Source organism: Halichoerus grypus, chromosome 3, assembly GCF_964656455.1.
Source record: "Halichoerus grypus chromosome 3, mHalGry1.hap1.1, whole genome shotgun sequence".
Classification (NCBI taxonomy): Eukaryota; Metazoa; Chordata; class Mammalia; order Carnivora; family Phocidae; genus Halichoerus; species Halichoerus grypus.
Genome location: NC_135714.1, coordinates 140,325,949 through 140,345,249, shown reverse-complemented (window position 1 = coordinate 140,345,249; position 19,301 = coordinate 140,325,949). Strand labels below are relative to the sequence as shown.

At 38.0% G+C, this 19,301-nt stretch overlaps 1 protein-coding gene across 17 annotated transcripts in view; it reads left to right on the top strand.

The window, feature by feature from the left end:
- MARCHF1 (membrane associated ring-CH-type finger 1) overlaps positions 1 to 19,301 on the top strand; it is an 861,947-nt gene that overhangs the window by 809,771 nt on the left and 32,875 nt on the right. The window lies entirely within an intron of this gene.

Below are 19,301 nucleotides of genomic sequence, written 5' to 3'. Positions count from 1 at the left end.
ATAATCCCTAAGGAGATCAGTAAAACCTTACTTCATTAATTGCTACTATTACTACACCAAAATCTTCAGTTGGCAAATTCATCAAAGTATCCTAGTATCTCCAGAAGAAAAATCTTTAAAATTTAAGTAAAATCAAGGGCTTCTTTGAAAAAAAGCAATTTCATCATCTTTAAGTCAGCAGCTCACCTACTTTTATAACACTCAATAAAAGCCCCATGAGTTACCCAGGATCAGAAATAATTCTTAGGACCCAGAAGAATCAAAAAGATAAAAATATACAAAGCAGTACAATTTGGAAATATATACAGTATCACTTAGGAAGCATAAAATCTTCTCCTGTTCCGAAGCTGAAGAATTGCATGAGGTTCAGATTTGAGTCTGAATGGGAGAGACCAGCTGCTGGATATGAAGCTAAGCTTATGAGGACAGCAAATGGTACCGACAACTTTATGCTCTCCCCTAAATTATTTCTTTATATAGTTCCTCATATGCAAACCATTTGACAAATATATAATACAAAATATTCAGCTCTATGCATCCTTTTGTTCCTTGTCTCATTTTTAAATGAGACAGTGAATCAATTACCTTGGCTTTGGTAATGATTAGATTGAACCATATGCACTCGTCATTTTGTAGATCAAAACAGTTGAATATTGGAACGTTCATAAAATTTAAGTTCTTTGTGAATATATTAAACCAAATAAAAAGGAATAATCATTTTTGGTATTTCTATACTTCCACCATAATGACTTCCAATGCTTTAGTTGAAATATCTACTTTAAAAAGAAATGAAGAACTGTATTTGACAAATGCTATGTTAATTCCTTCCTTTCCCCTTAATTTGATGTAACATTTGTCTTTCAGAAGAGCCAGTGCAAGTTACCATAGTAGGCCTACTGCCCAAAGGTTATTATTGATTCTCCACTAATCTGGAGATCTTGCAGTTCATAGTCTTAAAATTGGATAGGACAGAGAATGTGGTCAGATTCCTAGCTAGGGTCTGCTGGGTACCCCATTTGAATAACACTGCCTCGTCATACGTAAGAAAATTCAAAATGCTTCATTTACTTACCATTCTGGAGAATTTGCAATTTTACTAATACAACCGTCATATACTGAATTTTAACTATGTGCCAAATATTTAGAATATATCAATTAACTTTTATCTTCATTACAACCCCATTTCATGTAGGCACGTGAAGCCTATTTTACAGATGAGGAAAATGAGACACAGTACCAAACTTACTTAATATCACACACCCCAGAGCTCCCTGATTCTAGAGCTTGTGCCCATTGTGAGGTGCCATGCTGCCGTAAGTGGCTGAGAGTCTCTCTTTAATCACCAAAACTTCAGTTTTAATTTAGACCATTTCTAGGAAATCTTCCAAAATAAATCTTTCAGAAATAAAAATTTTTCTAAAATCTTTCTTAAACATGGATGTTTTACCCGATGTATTTTCTTAGTACTTAGTTACGTCATTAAGTATACATCACTTATTTTGCAGGTTGAAAAACATTACTTCATTAATGTTACTAGCATTGAAAGCTGTTTATCTTTGTTAACTTTCAAAATAAGATTCTGTTATTTTACCAGCAAGAATGGGTTTAACCAGGAATAGCAGAGAATTGCAGTTTGGGTCAAGCAAGCTACAGCAAAACCATAGGCAAGTCCAGGGAACAAAGGAGAGGAATGCTCTTTTGTAGATGAAAAGGGGAAGTCCAGAGGGTTATTATAAAGAAAAACAAATAATACATTACATGTTAAAAAAAAAAAGAAGAAGAAGAAGAAGATAGCAGGAAGGGAAAAATGAAGGGGGGGAAATGGGAGGGAGAGAGGAACCATGGGGGACTATGGACTCTGAGAAACAAACTGAGGGTTCTAGAGGGGAGGAGGGTGGGGGGATGGGTTAGCCTGGTGATGGGTATTAAAGAGGGCACGTTCTGCATGGAGCACTGGTGTTATACGCAAACAATGAATCATGGAACACTACATCAAAAACTAATGATGTAATGTATGGTGATTAACATAACATAATTAAAAAAAAAAAAAAGAAGAATTGGTCCGCTGGCTTAAACTTGGAGTTCAAAGTATAGTGGCTTTTCATTGGCGGATTTGTGACTGTCTCTCATTGGCTGAGCTCCTGCGGGTTGGGGCGGTGGAACACGAAGGTAAAAACCATTTTTCCATCTGCTGAGGTATAAAGTAGCTAAAGTAGTATCACTTGCAAGATTCCTTTCTTCCTGTTGGTATCTGTAGTTGATAACCCTAGTAGGGTGTGAGAGCTACCCGCTTCTGGTCTCCTGACTTCATTTTGAACAAGATTTTCTTTTATTAATTTCACATCTTCATTCTGCATCTGCCAACCTGCTGTGTTTTGAAAGCCCTTTGTAGGGGCAGAAAAGTTTTCCCTTCTTCCATTTTAAGTCCTTTGGCTGGTCTGATAATTAAATTAGCATAAGACAGATAAACAATAGAAAAACAAAAGTTTTATAACATGTATACATGAGAGAGACCCCGGAAAACCAAATAACTCACTGAAATGGCCGAAGCCATCACCGTAAAAACCATCTTCAGCTAAAGACAAAAGAAGACCTTTGGGGAAAGGAGACCAGCTATGGGAGGTTACCAGGAAAAACAGTATACAAGGATAAGGTTGTTAAGCAGATTTAAGTTGTTGTCATCTGCATTGATAGAGTTCTAGAGATTGCCTCTTCCAGGTACAGCAAGGGAGACATCCTTACAAATGGAGATTTTCCTCATAAATGTGAGTGTCTCTTACAAAACAGTAACTTTTGTTGGATTTTTAGAGCTTTTCCATGTCTGCTTGTTTTTAAAATAACCAGGTTAAAATAATCAACGTGCAAAAGAGGCATATTTTGGGGTGGCAAAATCTTGCACCTTTTATCTGTCTTTGTTGTTTTCATCCTCCCTGCTCTCAGAATCTGCTGCCAGGTCTCTGTTCCTTCAGGAGCCCTTATTCAAATTTCACATAGCTACTGTTTTTCTGCCGTAAACAACAATGACAAAAATCAAGAGTTATAAAATTAGGTCTATAAAAGGCCCAGTTCTAGATGAACTTCTGCAACATTCGTTTTTGATCATTGGCAAGAGTTTTAGTGACTACGAACATTTTGGCATCATTCCAAGATTCTCGGACCTCTCTTTGGCATCCTTCTTAATTCTCAGCTTTACTTGGAATTAAATAAAAAAAAAAAAAGCCCTCAGCAAATACGGTTTTGATGTCTCCAGGATGTTTCCCTAGAATCACAGAGTCCAGTTCTGGGGAGTAGGTTTGCTGTGCCATTTCTTCAGAAATAGGTAAGCTTGGAGGCAATGAAAATCTCTGCCCTAGTATGAGGCTAGATAAAGCTCTCTTTATACTTGCAAAAAATATCCATACTCATCATTTGCGATGCCTATTGGCTCTGTCATCTTGCTGCGTTTCAGCTCCATTATAGTATGAGCTCCAAGTGCAGTCAAAGTGATTTAGAACACTCTTATAAAATTATTTTGTTTTCAAAATCACACTTTCCTAATGAACCAGGTAAGCTTTTCCCAACAAATTTCTCCATCCAGCGGTGGTGTTGTCTGCAGCCAACACTTCCCTTACATCTCGCAGCTTCTTTCCATGAGAAGGAGGAGCCCAACAGGCTAGTCAGCTGATAGCAGCGGGAAGGGAAAGGATAAGTAAACCACAAGATAACAAAAAGATCATTAAAAGAAAAGCATTTCAACTCAATTGGAGCATTATCTTTTCTACTAAAGTCTTTCTGTTTTGTTTTGGGGGTTTTGGGGTTTTATTTGTATTTGTTTTCTTGCTTTACCACACTCATGTCTGTGGGGCATCTGGACTGGATGGGGGCCGTGGCGCAGGTGGTGAAGGAATCTGCTCGAGGCGGGACAGAAGAGATGAAAGTGTATTGAATGGACCCTGCCAGGGAACAGCGGGCAGGACAGCAGAGGAGAGACTGTCTGCCACGAGGCGGGGGTGAGGGCCACCGTTACAGGGCAGAGTGAGGGAGTATGGGGATGCAGGGAATTTTCTTTTTGGTAATCTCAGGAACTGTGTCTGGTTGTAACTGGTCAGTTAGGGTCTATGGCTGTTTCACTGTGGATTGCTTAATGAGCCTGTTTGCGTCAGCTTGGTAGTCACTGTAGGCCCTTTTGCCTTGCTCAAGTTTCTATTGCTCAAGCCTGTTGCCTAAAAGCAGTGTCTACCATGCCCTCAGGACTGAATTGATATTTCAGTTAAAATAGTATTAAATGTGAGTAGAGAGCAATGCCAACATGTCTAACATCAAATGATTATGAGATGGAAAATACAAGTGTCTCATGCTTTTTCTAATAGATACTTGGGATTTATCATATGGCCTCATCCTTTTGTCTTTTGAGAGAATACTAGTAGTTGATTAGTCTTTAAAATTCCAAAAGCAAGAAGACTGTAGTCAACTGGGATCTGTATTATAGAATAATTTGTTCAAAATAGAAATATTCTTCTCTAGGCGGCCGAAGAGCTTATTCATTTGTGGAGCTTCCATCCTTAAACACAGTCCTCTCTCAAGGCAGATGTGAACTCCACCCAGTGGCAAACTGTGTTCCGAATGATTGTTCTAAGAAAGCTCCAGTCATGCCCAGTTCACTCATTCACTCAACTCACTGTACTATCTACTATGGGCCAGTTGTGTTCAGTAGTGAACCAGATAGGAAAAAACCCTGCTCCCAGACTGCATCCACTACAGAAAAGATGGGAAAAGATGGATTACTTACATTATTTTGTAATAAATTTGAAAGGCATGGTAATCAGTGGATGGCGGTGTGGGGATTGAGAATTTTCTGTAACTCCAGAGGGAATGGTAAAGGTAATTCAAAGAGAGCAAGCCATCAAATGTTTGGTCTTTACTTGTGAGACTGTCCATATAAAAGGATTTCTTTTTGTACAGTAACTACAAGTACATAGCAGAATGACTTTCCTCTTGTTATCCGTGCTTCACATAACCTAGGCAAATCAAGAAGATATTACTTAGCAATTGGATATCCAGGACATTGGGCAAAGAGAACTAGGAATATAGAAGAGGATTTGACAGAGGGTGTCACAGAGGAGACTTAACCAATTCCTGAATAATTGTTGTTGGCTGGAACATTTCTCTTCAGCACTTCCTTATTAGTATATCCAATTATATATTACTTCAGTTCTGTTTCTCTCTTTGAAAATTATTGCTTGAAGAACATAACCTCACTTGCTTGGTAAGAATGTCACCTTGTGTTACTATTCTAGATATGAAAAGAAACATGTAACTTTCATTAGATTTGCTATTGAAGTCTTTAACAGGATACAGTTCCATCCTTGTGAAAATACATTTTTATTTTGACAAGGACAAGGGACACAGGAAATGGAACTTCTTTTATATACTTTGTATTTTGATATTTGAAACATAAACTATGGTTGAAATGAGGGAATCAGTATTACAATGATCCATATGGAAAGCATAAAAGCATCCAATTAGAATGTGCAGAAGCATATGCACACACACACACACACACACACACACATGCACGTGCACACACACACACAGTTACAAATAAAGATTTCCCCAAAGGATCATCTTATGACTGAGTTTTTTTTTTTAAAGATTTTATTTATTTATTTGAGACAGAGAGAATGAGAGAGAGAGCACATGAGAAGGGGGAGGGTCAGAGGGAGAAGCAGGCTCCCTGCGATGCGGGACTCGATCCAGGGACTCCAGGATCATGACCTGAGCCGAAGGCAGTCGCTTAACCAACTGAGCCACCCAGGCGCCCATGACTGAGTTTTTTTTAATGAGAAAGAAGTTATATTTGTGTTTCATTTTAAGTTTTCTTAAGATGGCATAACAATTGAGTTTTAAATTACTTCCATATTTAAATTTTCTTCCAGCTAAAGAGTGTTCTCTCTCAGCTGGGATTATTTCTTAATTCATTTATCCAGTTTCTCAAAATCTTGGCATAAAATCTAAGAAAAATTTTCTCCTAAACTTTTGGTTTAATTTTTTGAATTAAGGCACAAGGAAATCAACATGGTTTTTTCAAAAGCAAATATTTTAGACCAAATCAAGTTGCTTTTCTTTAGCATTGACAAGTAAGAGAAAAATGAGGAAGACTTTGACATGATCTGTCTGGAAATGATGGTGTCTGTCCCTGCTGTCCAAGCCTCAACATGCTTGTGTGATATTATCCACATTTTAATAAGATAGGTGTCTGAAAGATTTCATTCCAAAGAGACCTACTCTCTCACAAACCAGCTCCCTTCCAATTTTCTATTTTTCTCTACCATTGAGTAGCTCCTCTTCTTTTGTTTCCCACATGGTTATGCCACCCACTGCTTGGTCATACCACTGCAATTATCTCGAATGGGAATGATTTGCCCCAAATTAGGCAAATTTACCCACTCAGCCACAGGTATGGCAGAACCGGCCCTGTGAAATGTATAGCATGGAATATTCCAGAAGGTGGGGAAAGCAGGACAGGAGGCAGAGAAGTTGAGCAATCCACACTCAGTTCTTTTGCCCATTTCCTTTGGTAAAGAAGTGAGTGATGAGCAGAGAGAGGCCAGCTATGTTACTCTAACAGAGGTCCCTCCACATGGAAACATGAAGCAAAGAAAAACAAGAGAGAGAACCCTAACACAGAGAATCCAAAACACAGAGAACCCAAAAATCTAGGAATGATAACTATTTTTAAATTCTCTCTTCACTGAAATAAAAGGAAAGTGCTAAGTTAAAAAGAACAAACAATTTAAACAGAAAAGAAAGAAAGAGAAGAAAGAAAGAAAGAAGAAAGAAAGAAAGAAAGAAAGAAAGAAAGAAAGAAAGAGAAAGAAAGAAAGAAAGAAAGAAAGAAAGAAAGAAAGAAAGAAAGAAAGAAAGAAAGAAAGAAAGAAAGAAAGAAAGAAAGAAAGAAGAAAGAAGAAAAGAAAAAAATAGTGCTGGGCTAAGAGTCAGAAGGTCAGATTTTAACTCTGGTTCTGAAGTTCAATCCCTCTGAGACTTGCCTCAGTTTCGCCATCTGTAGAACAAGGACTGGATGAGATTATCTTTGAAGTTTCTTCTAACTCAAAATTCTGTGATTTCATGAAAAACAAAGTGAGCAATCCACTTATTTAAAAGGAAAGAAAGAAAGAAACCTTATATTCAAATGAATTTTAAGTGTTCAGAAGGAAAAGAAAAACAGGCATAGAGAAATTCTTCACAGCCACAGTAGCTTAGGTTGTGTTCCCTGGTGGCCTGGGGAGACTGTCTCCCCAGGCCCTGAGGCCCAGGCCAGCCCTGCCCCGCATTGTCCCTGGAAGCTCTTAGTCTCATCACCATAAAGAATTCCAGGAGATGCAAGTGTTGGGTATTCATCCTCTCTGAAGGCTAAGTAATATTCCATTGTATATATGGACCACATCTTCTTTATCCATTCATCTGTTGAAGGGCATCTTGGCTCTTTCCACAGTTTGGCTATTGTGGACATTGCTGCTATGAACATTGGGGTGCATATGGCCCTTCTTTTCACTACATCTGTGTCTTTGTAAATACCTTGTAGTGCAATTGCTGGGTCATAGTGCATTGCTGGTTAACTTTCCGAGGAACCTCCATACTGTTTTCCAGAGTGGCTGTACCAGCTTGCATTCCCACCAACAGTGTAGGAGGGTTCCCCTTTCTCCACAACCTCTCCAACATTTGTTGTATCTTGCCTTGTCAATTTTTGCCATTCTAACTGGTGTAAGTTGGTATCTCAATGTGGTTTTGATTTGAATTTCCCTGATGGCTAATGATATAGAACATTTTTTCATATGTCTGTCAGTCATTTGTATGTCTTCTTTGGAGAATTGTCTGTTCATGCCTTCTGCCCATTTTTTGACTTGATTATTTGTTTTTAGGGTGTTGAGTTTGATAAGTTCTTTATAGATCTTGGATACCAGCCCTTTATTTGTAGTGTCATTTGCAAAAATCTTCTCCCATTCCATGGGTTGTCTCTTTGTTTTGTTGACTGTTTCCTTTGCTGTGCAGAAGCTTTTTTTCTTGATGAAGTCCCAAAAGTTCATTTTTGCTTTTGTTTCCCTTGCCTTTGGAGACGTGTTTTGAAAGAAGTTGCTGTGGCCGATGTCAAAAAGGTTACTGCCTATGTTCTTCTCTAGGATTTTGCTGGAGAAGATTATGCTCAGTGAAATAGGTCAAACAGAGAATGACAATTATCATACAGTTTCACTTGTTTGTGGTACATAAGGAATAGCATGGAGGACATTAGGACAAGGAAGGGAAAAATGAGGGGGGGAATTGGAGGGGGAGACGAACCATGAGAGACGATGGACTCTGAGAAACAAGCTGAGGGTTCTAGAGGGGAGAGGGGTGGGGGATGGGTTAGCCTGGTGATGGGTATTAAGGAGAGCTCGTATTGCATGGAGCACTGGGTGGTATACTCAAATAATGAATCATGGAACACTACATCAAAAACAAATGATGTACTCTAAGGTGACTAACATAACATAATAAAAAAAATTATTAAAAAAAAAAAAAGAAGAATTCCAGGAGAGACCAGACACACAACAAACGGTTGAGTGGCACAGGTAGGAAAGTTTACTCAATTGAGAGTAAGCTCTAGAGATGTGAGGGTGGGTGAGCTCAAGGGAGAGCTGCACTGGGGGTTTGGATCTCTGTCTTTTATTGACAGATGTTAATGAGGGCGTGGAATATTTATTACCTGGGGAGGAGATTTCTTGGGAGTGGGGTTTCATGCCTTTTCTCCCTTACTTGCTTAGCGTCTCAGCCTGCTTTGTCTTGAGCCTGTCGGGTTTGATCCAGCTTCTTGTTGGCTTCGTTTTTTGGAATGCTGCCATAAGAGTTCTCTAACTTTCCCCATAGCTGGCCATGACTCCCCCTTTTAAAGCCTAACTAATTCTCTACTCGAACAGTTGCATAGCACAGCATGCTGAGTAAACAGAAGTCCAAGGTCTGCGTCCTAAAAGAAGGAACATATGTGCTTTCTTAATCTTGCCTGTTACCCTTTAAAGCAAATCATGGTGAGAAAAACAAGATATACTGTATATTTAAAAAGGAAAACCATTAAAAGGCATGACTAAAGGGAGAGAGGGGGAGAAGAAAGGAAGAAGGAAGAGAAAGAGGAGGAAAGAAGCAAAGAGAGGAGAGGAGAGTATGAGAACAGTTGAAGATGAGGAGGCATCCTGAAAGGTGAGTAGAAGCTAGATGTCAGGGTCCAGGCCACACTTTGTTTTTTCTTATGAGTTGTAAGCAGGTGGTTAAAGGCTAAAGTAAATTAGATTCGAGTAGTTCTTGACAGCAAAGCTGTTCTGCAGCCCCGAGACGCACATGGAAGTTTTCTGACCCTAAGAAAAGAGGCAGGCAGACTGGGCTGAAAGCCATCTTCTCCTTGGCACAGTAAAGAAAATCAAGTTGATTGAAAGTCTAAGCAACTTAGCTTAGTTGAGTCTAAGAAAGATAATTATATTTTCTCGAAAGCTAGGGTTTCTGTAAATGTAGAGCTAGTTTAATACAGAAGTTGAAATTTCAATGGAGTATTTTATCAATAAACAACACTAACAAATTTTTGAGCCAGTTCTTTTCAGCAGCTAGGAAGTGACTTATCTCTTAAGACACTGATAATCTCCTATCGGGCTCTTTATATATAAGAGCATCCCAACAGTCAACTGTGTCTGAAGGACCACACGGAGAAGTTCCAGTAATGCCCAGTTATGATTCACTACTCGCACTTCATTCAGTCAGTCGCCAGATATTTACTGAGTGCCAGTCACTGTCCCTGGTACTGAGATTATAGTGAAGAACAAGTGAAATTTTGGATCTTAGAGAATATACATTCTTTTTTTTTTTTAAAGATTTTATTTTATTTATTTGAGAGAGAGAGAGAGTGAGAGAGAGAGCGCAAGAGGGGGTAGGGCTAGAGGGAGAAGCAGACTCCCCGCCGAGCAGGGAGCCCGACGTGGGACTCGATCCCGGGACTCCGGGATCATGACCTGAGCCGAAGGCAGTCGCTTAACCAACTGAGCCACCCAGGCGCCCCGAGAATATACATTCTTGTGGGGGTAGGGATGAAGGCAGGGAGTTTGAAAATGAGTTAGTTGTAATATTTTGAAAGAGATTTAAAAATGGTATGGGAGATAATTATTTCTAGGTGAAAAATTCTTCATTTCACTGTTCCATCAGGGGAACAATTTAATAAAGAAAATTAAGATGAAAAGGTTGCCACATGAATGTCAAGAACCAGAGCTAGGAAGATGCACAAAGACAACCCTGTCCACATTGGCTGAGAAAAATTACCAAGTGTCTGTGGAATGCTGTTCATTCCCACAGATATTTATATCAAGAAACAGGTTATATAAATGAATGAAGCAATCTGATTTTATGATGATAATTGACAAATAATGCAGTCCAGGGGATATGATGAGGCATAGTGAAGACTATGGCATTCTGGAATAGATGTGCCTCCTCTAAATAGAGTAGTAACTACTCATCTTTCGTGGCCTGTGGCCAAATCGACTACTTTGTCTGATGAAGCTCAAATTCCAGATTTAATGTATCTCTTCTAATTTTTAAAAATAACAGTAACTAACTCAAACTTGAAAACCATTCAGGCAAAGGAAAACAGATCTGAAGGCTAGAATCAGCTCACAAGCTAAGAGTTTATGATCTCTGCCGGATAGAAATGCCCATGTATCTCCGCAAGTATTTGCCCAGCAGAGTATGACATGGTGCAGCAGAAAGGACGTAGACTGGGTATCCAGACCAGCTGGAGTCAGACCCCCAGTGAAGTTGCTCTGCAGGTTTCAGTGAGTCTTGTGTCCTGAAATGGGATCTATTGGAAAAATGGAAGGTAGAAGGATGGCAATACTACCTTCTTTGCCAACTTTTCAGGATTCTACTGGGAAATTAAATGATATAAGTGAAAGTACTTTGTCAGCAGTGAATTCCTACAAAGTAATATTATCTTTCCCAGTTCTCCATGTAGCAAGTTCACTTTTCCAATCTTCCTCAGTCAGTATTTAGGATTGAATTCACTTTAAGGCCAACGAGAGAGTAGCATGCACATTTTCAACGAGCTATTTATGGAGCATTGAATTATTTTAGGGGTTCATGCATTGATTAATTTGTGGTCCAGTAATTTCAAATGTATAGTCATCCAGATAAGAGTTGTGCTGGTTTAAATTTGCAAGTTTATCTAGAGGGAACTTGCTGAGCAAATTAATAAAGTAAGCAGAATTAAGACAGGAAAAACATCAACATCCTGAAACCTTTTCAGGAGTTCATAAAAAAATGTTAAAATAATTAGCCTCGCCTGGCATATTTGAACAAAATTTATTTTGTGCTTACCTCCTAAAGGGTTGCATTCAGTCTACTGGGCAGCAGTTTGCATAGAAACACCTGATATAGTAATTAATTATTTTTATAGACTCATTGAGATATTTCTTTTAAAGACTTACACCAAGTAATCCAATAGTTCAGTTATTTTCATTTACCCCCTCTGACTAGTGTGATGATCCAGAACTTAAGCTCTGGAGTCAGCCTGCCAGGGTGTGGGTCCTTGATTGTGGTCATTGTAGCAAGTGACTGAATTTCTCCATGCTTGTGTTTCCTCCTGGGCTAAAGTGGAGATAACAAAAGCATGGACCCCCTTGTATGGTTGTTCGGAGGTCTGACGAGATAGTACATGTAAAGCACTTAGCAGTGTGTCTGGAACATGATGAGAATACAGGTTAACTACCCGTATGTGTAAATTTTAAGTGACTTGAATTTCAACTTCTCAGTATTTTTTATGGTCCCAGAATTTTCAAGTTAAAAGTATCTTTTGAGATTACAACTGGTCTCTGAAGCTATATAAAGTGGTAGACCTCTCCTCCTTTTTTAATGCAATTTTATTTGGCATTCAAAAATATGAAAGAGGTAAAAGGATACTAAGCACCCCTGTCTTCCTTAGACCACTCTTCCCTGTGACATCCATAGACCAGTTTGTGCAACTGTATGCCTCATCTGGGGAAGACAGAAGATGGGGGCCGTGAGGAGAGCGGGGGGTTGGGGGAATTATTTTGTGTACAAATTAATCCCTAAACTTGGTCTCTTTTGACTTGAGTCTACCCATTAAAGGTGTGATCCTGATGATCAGGCCTTGGATCACGGACCTTCCTTTATTTATAAATAAATAAATAAATAAAATCTTAAAAAAAAAAAACAAAGAGACACCCCCACCAAAGTCATGACAAATTAACAGGTCTAGCTCTTCATGGGCCATCATTTATCTCCTTCATAAAAGATTTAGATTTTAGATTTTTGTGGAAATTAGAGGATGTCAGGGCTTGAAAGTTGTAACATACAACCCAAGTGATACTTAAAGACTTCCAGTGAGGAGAGAAAGAATGAGTTTTTTAGTATTCTTCAGGAAAGTGCCATAGCATTGGTATCAGAACTTGACAAATAAAGCTTAATTGGTTAAATTGCATGTTTATGTTTCAAGCTCCCATCAATTTAGAAGAAATGAAAGAATAGGTTTTAAGAAATCCCTTAGAAGTACCTAATAAAAAGTGTTCAGTGATATACTAGAAAAAGCAAGTTGAGCAAATATTTCAAAGACTAAAATAAAAGGGCAAAAAAAAGAGTAAAACATTTTTTTTTCAAAGTCTTAATAAAAGTGGTCTAGAATTTGGTTAAGAAAATTCCCAGATACTTAAAGAACAAAGCAGAGAAAATTATCAAAGAAGTAATACAAGTGTGCTTCTGAAAAATGAAGGGCATGATAATCTGGCACAAATGAATAAAGACTTAGCTAAAGGTAGGCTACTGTAAAAATTCAGGATATAAAGAATAAATAAAAAATGGTAAATTCTGGAAACTTTCAAAGGGCTTCTGATGAATTCCATGCAATCAGAATTATGGTGGTCTTCTCAACAATATATGCTTAGGAGATGGTGCAGTAAGAATTTGAATATTCTAAAGAAATATTCAACTTTAGTACTAAGCAAGTATACCTATATAACTTAGGAATAGAATAAAGATTTTCAGGCAATGCAAGGATTCTAAAAATTTACATCCCATGCCCTCTTAGGAAACTTTTCAAGGGAGTGCTTGAACAAAATAAGGGACTTGATACAGGAAAAACACGACGATTGGAGAAGCACAAGAAAGCAACATAGCAGGGGGCAGGGAGCAAAGGAGCTTCCAGGACAAAGGTTGTACACCAAACATTTCTAAACTATTTGAAAGCAATCACCCCTGGGAAGAGTGCAGAGGAGGAGAGCAGGAGGAAAAAAAAATAAAAAAGGAGACCAAGACAGTGACCAGCTCAGAACGGAGAATAAAACAGAAGCCTCAGGGTTAGAGGTCCCCGGAAAAAAAAAAAAAATCAATTGATAGGATATCTGATTTGCTTGAGAAATAAAATTAAAGGCTTTGGATAGATGCAATAAAGGATATAAAAAAATAAGGTAGGTACATCCTAAGCAAAGAGTTGAAAGGAAATTATCTTTAATATGCAACAGAAATGTATTGATTAAGTGAATTATTACTCCTGAGCAGCAATTCTCAAGATTTTGGTCTCAAGATTCTTTTACACTCTTACTAATTATTGAAGACACCAAATAGCTTTGGTTTATGTGGGTTATATCTATCAATATTTACCATATTAGAAATTGAAAGTGAGAAATGTTCATATATGTACTTATGAAATCATTTAAAAGTAACAAGAAACATTTGCATGTTAAGACAAATCTATTTTTTATGAAAAATTGTATTTTCCAAAGCACAGAAATATTTAATGAGAAGAGTTGCATTGGTTTACATTTTATAGATCACTTAAATGTCTGGCCTAATAGAAGACAACTGAAATCTCATATCTGCTTCTGCATTCAGTCTGTTGACCATGCATCATGTAACCTTCTGGGAAATCTCACCATTCACAAATCTTTAGGAATTATTATTAAAGAGTTTTGACACCTGAAAAGGTCCCTTGAAAGGGTCTCCAGATGACACTTTGAAAAACACTCCTCTACAGTAATACTTGACTTCTAAATGAATACCATTTTACATAGTTATAATTTCTTATATTGATATATCCAAAATAGTCATACAGTTACACTGAGAGTATGAATGTGAGTGAGGAGTGCTCTGGCTAGCATTAAATCATCAATGATAATAATAACCGATCAAAAGATGATGTGTAATATCAATGAGTTGTCAATAGCAGCAGAAGCATATTACATAAAATGATAGAGGTAAATATCAGAAGTATCACCCAGCATATTTAAGTGATTGTCTCTAGATGATGGTAAAGAAGGGTGCAGAAGGGTAGAGCAGGAGATTGTCATAAAATGAATTTCTATGAATTCTTTAAAATGAACATTTCCTATAGATTTATGGAAATAATCTCAAAATATGAATCAAGTTTTGATGATTCAGTAGGCCTCAGGTGGGCCATGAGATTTTGCATTCCCCACAAGCTTCCAGGTGATGCCAATTAGAACCATGCTTCCCATAGCATTTACTTACATAAGGAGAAAATTGTTCTTAACTCAGAACTTTAAATCATTCTGATGGTATCAGAAAGAAAGCCTCAAGTAGGTACTAGATTGTCTTTTATATCTGCCATATTTTCCAAACTCTGTGAAAGATAGTCTTGGAACTTTCATCAGGGAACAGTATCTACCTAATATTTAAAAGGAAATAGGGGGCAAACTGGTAAAATCCTAATAAAGTCTGAAGTTTAGTTAAAATTAATGAACCTAATATTGGTTTCTTTGTTTGACAAATGTATCATGGTAATATAAGATTTGAACATTAGGGGAAACTATAAATCTATACTTATTCCAAAATTAAAAATTTATTTTAAAATGTTAAATAAAAGACTAAATAACAGAGAGGTAAAAGCCAAAATACTCCGATTAGACCAGTGAGAAAAGGAATGAAAGGGGGACCCAGAATCCTTCCTGTTCTTCATTCCCCTTTAACCTCTGATATTTCCTGAAACTCTAATAAATCTTTGGCCTCTACAGAAGAAAGATTGGAAACCACCAAATCTAACATTTTATTTTATAAGGAAAAAAGCACGAGACCCAAAGATTATTAAGCATCTTACGCAAAATTACACATTTGTGTAAAATGAGGACCAGAATGGAAGATTTCCTTCTGTGTCATGCTTGTTGCTTTTCACCAACTGCAGGTTTTATTTAGATATGTCTACTTTCTTCTCTAAAATAGAGAGGTTTTCTTCAATGTGACCACAGGATAGACTCATGTATGTCACTCAAATAGCCCTCATGTGAGACTGACCTATGTGTGATCACACAAGTAAATCAAAGGCCAGATGGCCCACTTATGAGAACTGAAGTCATTGGAGAAACATGAGTTCTGTCTTCTTGGGTAAAATTCCTGTTTTCCTGTGATCCCATAAGTGTTTGCATGGAAGCTGTGTAGATTACCTTGTCAATTGATGAGGTTAAAGGCCTTGCCTAAGAAGGCAAGTTATGGCTTAGTATTTGCTTGGATTTTGATATTCTTATCTTATTATTATTATTATTATTATATTATATTCAATTAGCCAACATATAGTACATCATTAATTTTTGATGTAGTGTTCAACGATTCATTAGTTGCGATAATATCCAGTGCTCATCACATGTGCCCTCCTTAATACCCATCACCCAGTTACCCCATCCCCCCACCCCCCTCCCTTCCACAACCCTCAGTTTGTTTCCTGGAGTCCAGGGTCTCTCCTGGTTTGTCTTCTTCTCTGATTTCGTCCCATTTAGTTTTCCGTCCCTCCCCCTATGGTCCTCCGTGCTATTCCTTATATTCCACATAGGAGTGAAACCATATGATAATTGTCTTTCTCTGCTTGACTTAGTTCACTTAGCATAATCCCCTCCAGTTCCATCCATGTCAATGCAAATGGTGGCTGTTCATTCTTTCTGGTGGCTGAGTAATATTCCATTGTATATATGAACCACATAGTCTTTATCCATTCATCTGTTGACATTCTTATCTTGACTGAGAAAGCCTAATGTTTAGGATTGAATCGGAAGCTGTCCATGACTACGTCTTTGGCACACTGCCCGAACAATATGACCAGTTTTCTACCTGACATCTAGTCGGTGAGCCATCGTTGATGCTATGCCTATGCAGTTGTCACTTCTAAAGGTACACATAAAAAGCAACGTGTTCGTGCATCCTTTGGCATCCTTTAAATTATTCATGGGTTTGGAGTGTTGGGTTTTGCCTCCAAGAGACATAGAGCCTCACGAGTAACCTTGGCCTTTAATGTAGGTGATGGGCTTATCTATTAGGCTTCCTGTCTATTACCCTGGAGAAAGAAAATACATACCATTTGGAACAAAACCTTTCTTTGTTCTTAGCCTTCATGCTCAGTGGCGCACTGTGCTCTGTGGCCTGGCATATGTTGGAGCTGTCCCTGTCTACCCATTCATACTATCCGAGGTCATGAGAGCTTGGGCTAGTGCTTCTCAACTCAGTTATCACAGAGGCAGTTCCTTCACTCCTAATACGTGTCTCTCAGGTCCCAATTCCCTGGAAGCCAGGGAAACACAAAAGGGAAGGGCAGCCTAGCCACATGGTGTGTCTCCTTCACTTAGGGCCGATCTCTAGTAATGTCAGATGAATCACAGCCTGAGACTCTATTGAAAATGAAATTTATATGCAGTTGAAGCCAAAGAAAAGCATAGCTCTGCTTACCTTTAAACAAAAACTCTTTATGAAAAGAAAATCCGAACTCCTCATTCAAAATTGCCTTATGGTGATTTTGAGAAGCAGAGTATCAAAATTGTGTATTTAGAACAGTGCCACAAAGTGGTGCTTGCTGGGGGAAGGGGGGAGGAAACAAGCTTGTGCAATAATGTAAGTTTTTAAAACAGGCTTTGTCTTGGAAGCTTGATGATTTACAGATAAATCTTTCCTCAACCCTGCCAAGATAATTGGACTAAAGGGCACATATGTTAACAGGTTTTGTCTTCTATTCAACTAATAACTGGCTTTGTTGTGGTAATCTGTATTATGCTCATTATTTAAGATTATGCAATATGGCAGGTGATATTCCTCCTGGAGAAGCTCTGTGGGGTACTGCTGGGGAAGTCAACAGAAACAGGGCAAGATACAGTTTTTTTTCTTAGCAGAATGGACTTCAGAGAATATGCAGGAACTCCTGGACTTCTCTTGGGGGTGGGGTGGTCTAGAGGAGAGGGGGCAGACTCTTGAATAGAACCCTTGCACTTGCTGCTTTTTTTTCCTGCTTTTTTGACTGAATGTCTTGCCCACCTAGATTTTTCATCTGTTTTCTAACGAGGTTCATGATAAAAAGTGAGAACTGGTATTCCATAGGTCAGGTAACACTGCCTTAGATAGTAGATTAGTTTTATTTTAACATAATTTGGTAGATGGTTTGCAATCTTGAAATACCAGAAGGTCCTGCATTGCCATGGATTCCTTGATGCAACTAACCCATGTTGTCAAGGCAACCCACTCCATGTTTTTTCTCCTCTAGAAAACCATTCCAATGTTGCAAATCTTAAATCATAATCATCTTTTATAATACACAGGGTCAAACACATCCCTTGTATGCACAAAGCTATTACTTTTTTATAAGATATCGCATCATGACAGTAGAAGAATTTGACTTGAGGGATAATGTGTGTATGAAAGCATTAAAGTTACAATAATCCCATAGCATTTATGTTCTCTCTCTGCATTTCCAGGACATGTGAGGTTGTTTGCTACAAGCAGGTACATTTTTGAAGCTCTAGTAACAATGTTGACATATTTTGACTAATTTCTATGTAAACTGATTGCAATCAACAGCTTTTTCATGGTTTGTGAAATTAAATCACTTAAAAGACAAAGTATTTTCTGAGGTTACTATCACCCACCTGTTGTATATTTGTTCCCTCGTTGAGTCAAGGCCCAGTTTTGAAAGTTCTTCCATGTAATTGGGATAAATCCACAACTCTCTGAGAGGCTGGGACAGCATCACAGGAACTCAGAGACTGACATCATGGAGGACAGTGTCCCCTCAGAGATCTGGGTTGTTTGAGTGGTTGGTTTAAAAGAAAATCCCAATGAAAGGATAGTAAGGATCATTTTACTCCTTTTGCTAGTTCACTATTAACAAGAAAATTGGATTCTTTCTGAGGTTTAAAAATTTAAAGGCTTCATTTTTAACCCAATCTTTTTTTTTTTTTTTAGATTTTTATTTATTTATTGAGAGAGATAATGAGAGAGAGAGAGCATGAGAGGGGGGAGAGTCAGAGGAAGAAGCAGATGCCCCGCTGAGCAGGGAGCCCAATGTGGGACTCGATCCCAGGACTCCAGGATCATGACCTGAGCTGAAGGCAGTTGCTTAAACAACTGAGCCACCCAGGCGCCCATTTTTAACCCAATCTTGACAATACAACTCACAGGCTACATTGAACTTACATAGTGATCGGAAGTAATTCTTAGTCACTCATCCAGTACTATTGGCCTGGGTTTCTAGTTAGTTTTCAAACATTTATAAGACTTCCTGCCCCTTACATTTTTATTCAAAAGTTGATTGCATAAAAGGTAGCCATGTTTCATTTCATGATTCCCAAAGGTTTCAGAACACAAATATGTGGCTTTAAATGAAGTTTCTGTATGGGTCTTAATGGCTCAGAGCATTTTCATGTTGCATGTTTATTAGATAAAACATACCTCAGCTCCTTTCAGCTGCCATTCTTATTTCAATAAGCTAAAGAATTTTATTCATATAAAATAGTACAAATTATCATATCCACTGTTGAAGAATTGGCATTATTTTCTTTCCATTATTGTGATTTGACAGATGAGGCATTCAAACGTCAATCTACAAAGGCTTTTAGGTTACTTAGCTCAGCCCTCGCCTGTTATATCCTTCAGAAATTATTAGCACTCCATCACAATGCACAAAAGATTTTAGCCTGCTTGCAGAAACACATGCCAAAAAGTAAAGCCAATGGTTAAGGAGGTTGTAGGAAAAAGAAGTGAGTGAAGTAAAATCATAAGACAAACATGAAGAAGATGCATACCATGGGTCCTGTATGCTGGTCAGATGGGAAGAGTAGTTTGTTTCCAAAAAGATTAGCAGCCAAAGCAAAGAGAGAAATGTGGTGAATGAAATAATTTATAGTATATAAATATAAATACGTTAGCAAATATATAGGTTATCAGATTACTGAGGTCCTAGGGAAATTTTCATCTTGGGTTACCACTAAGTAAATTTGGTAAAGGTGTATATCATTTACAGTAATTATACACTA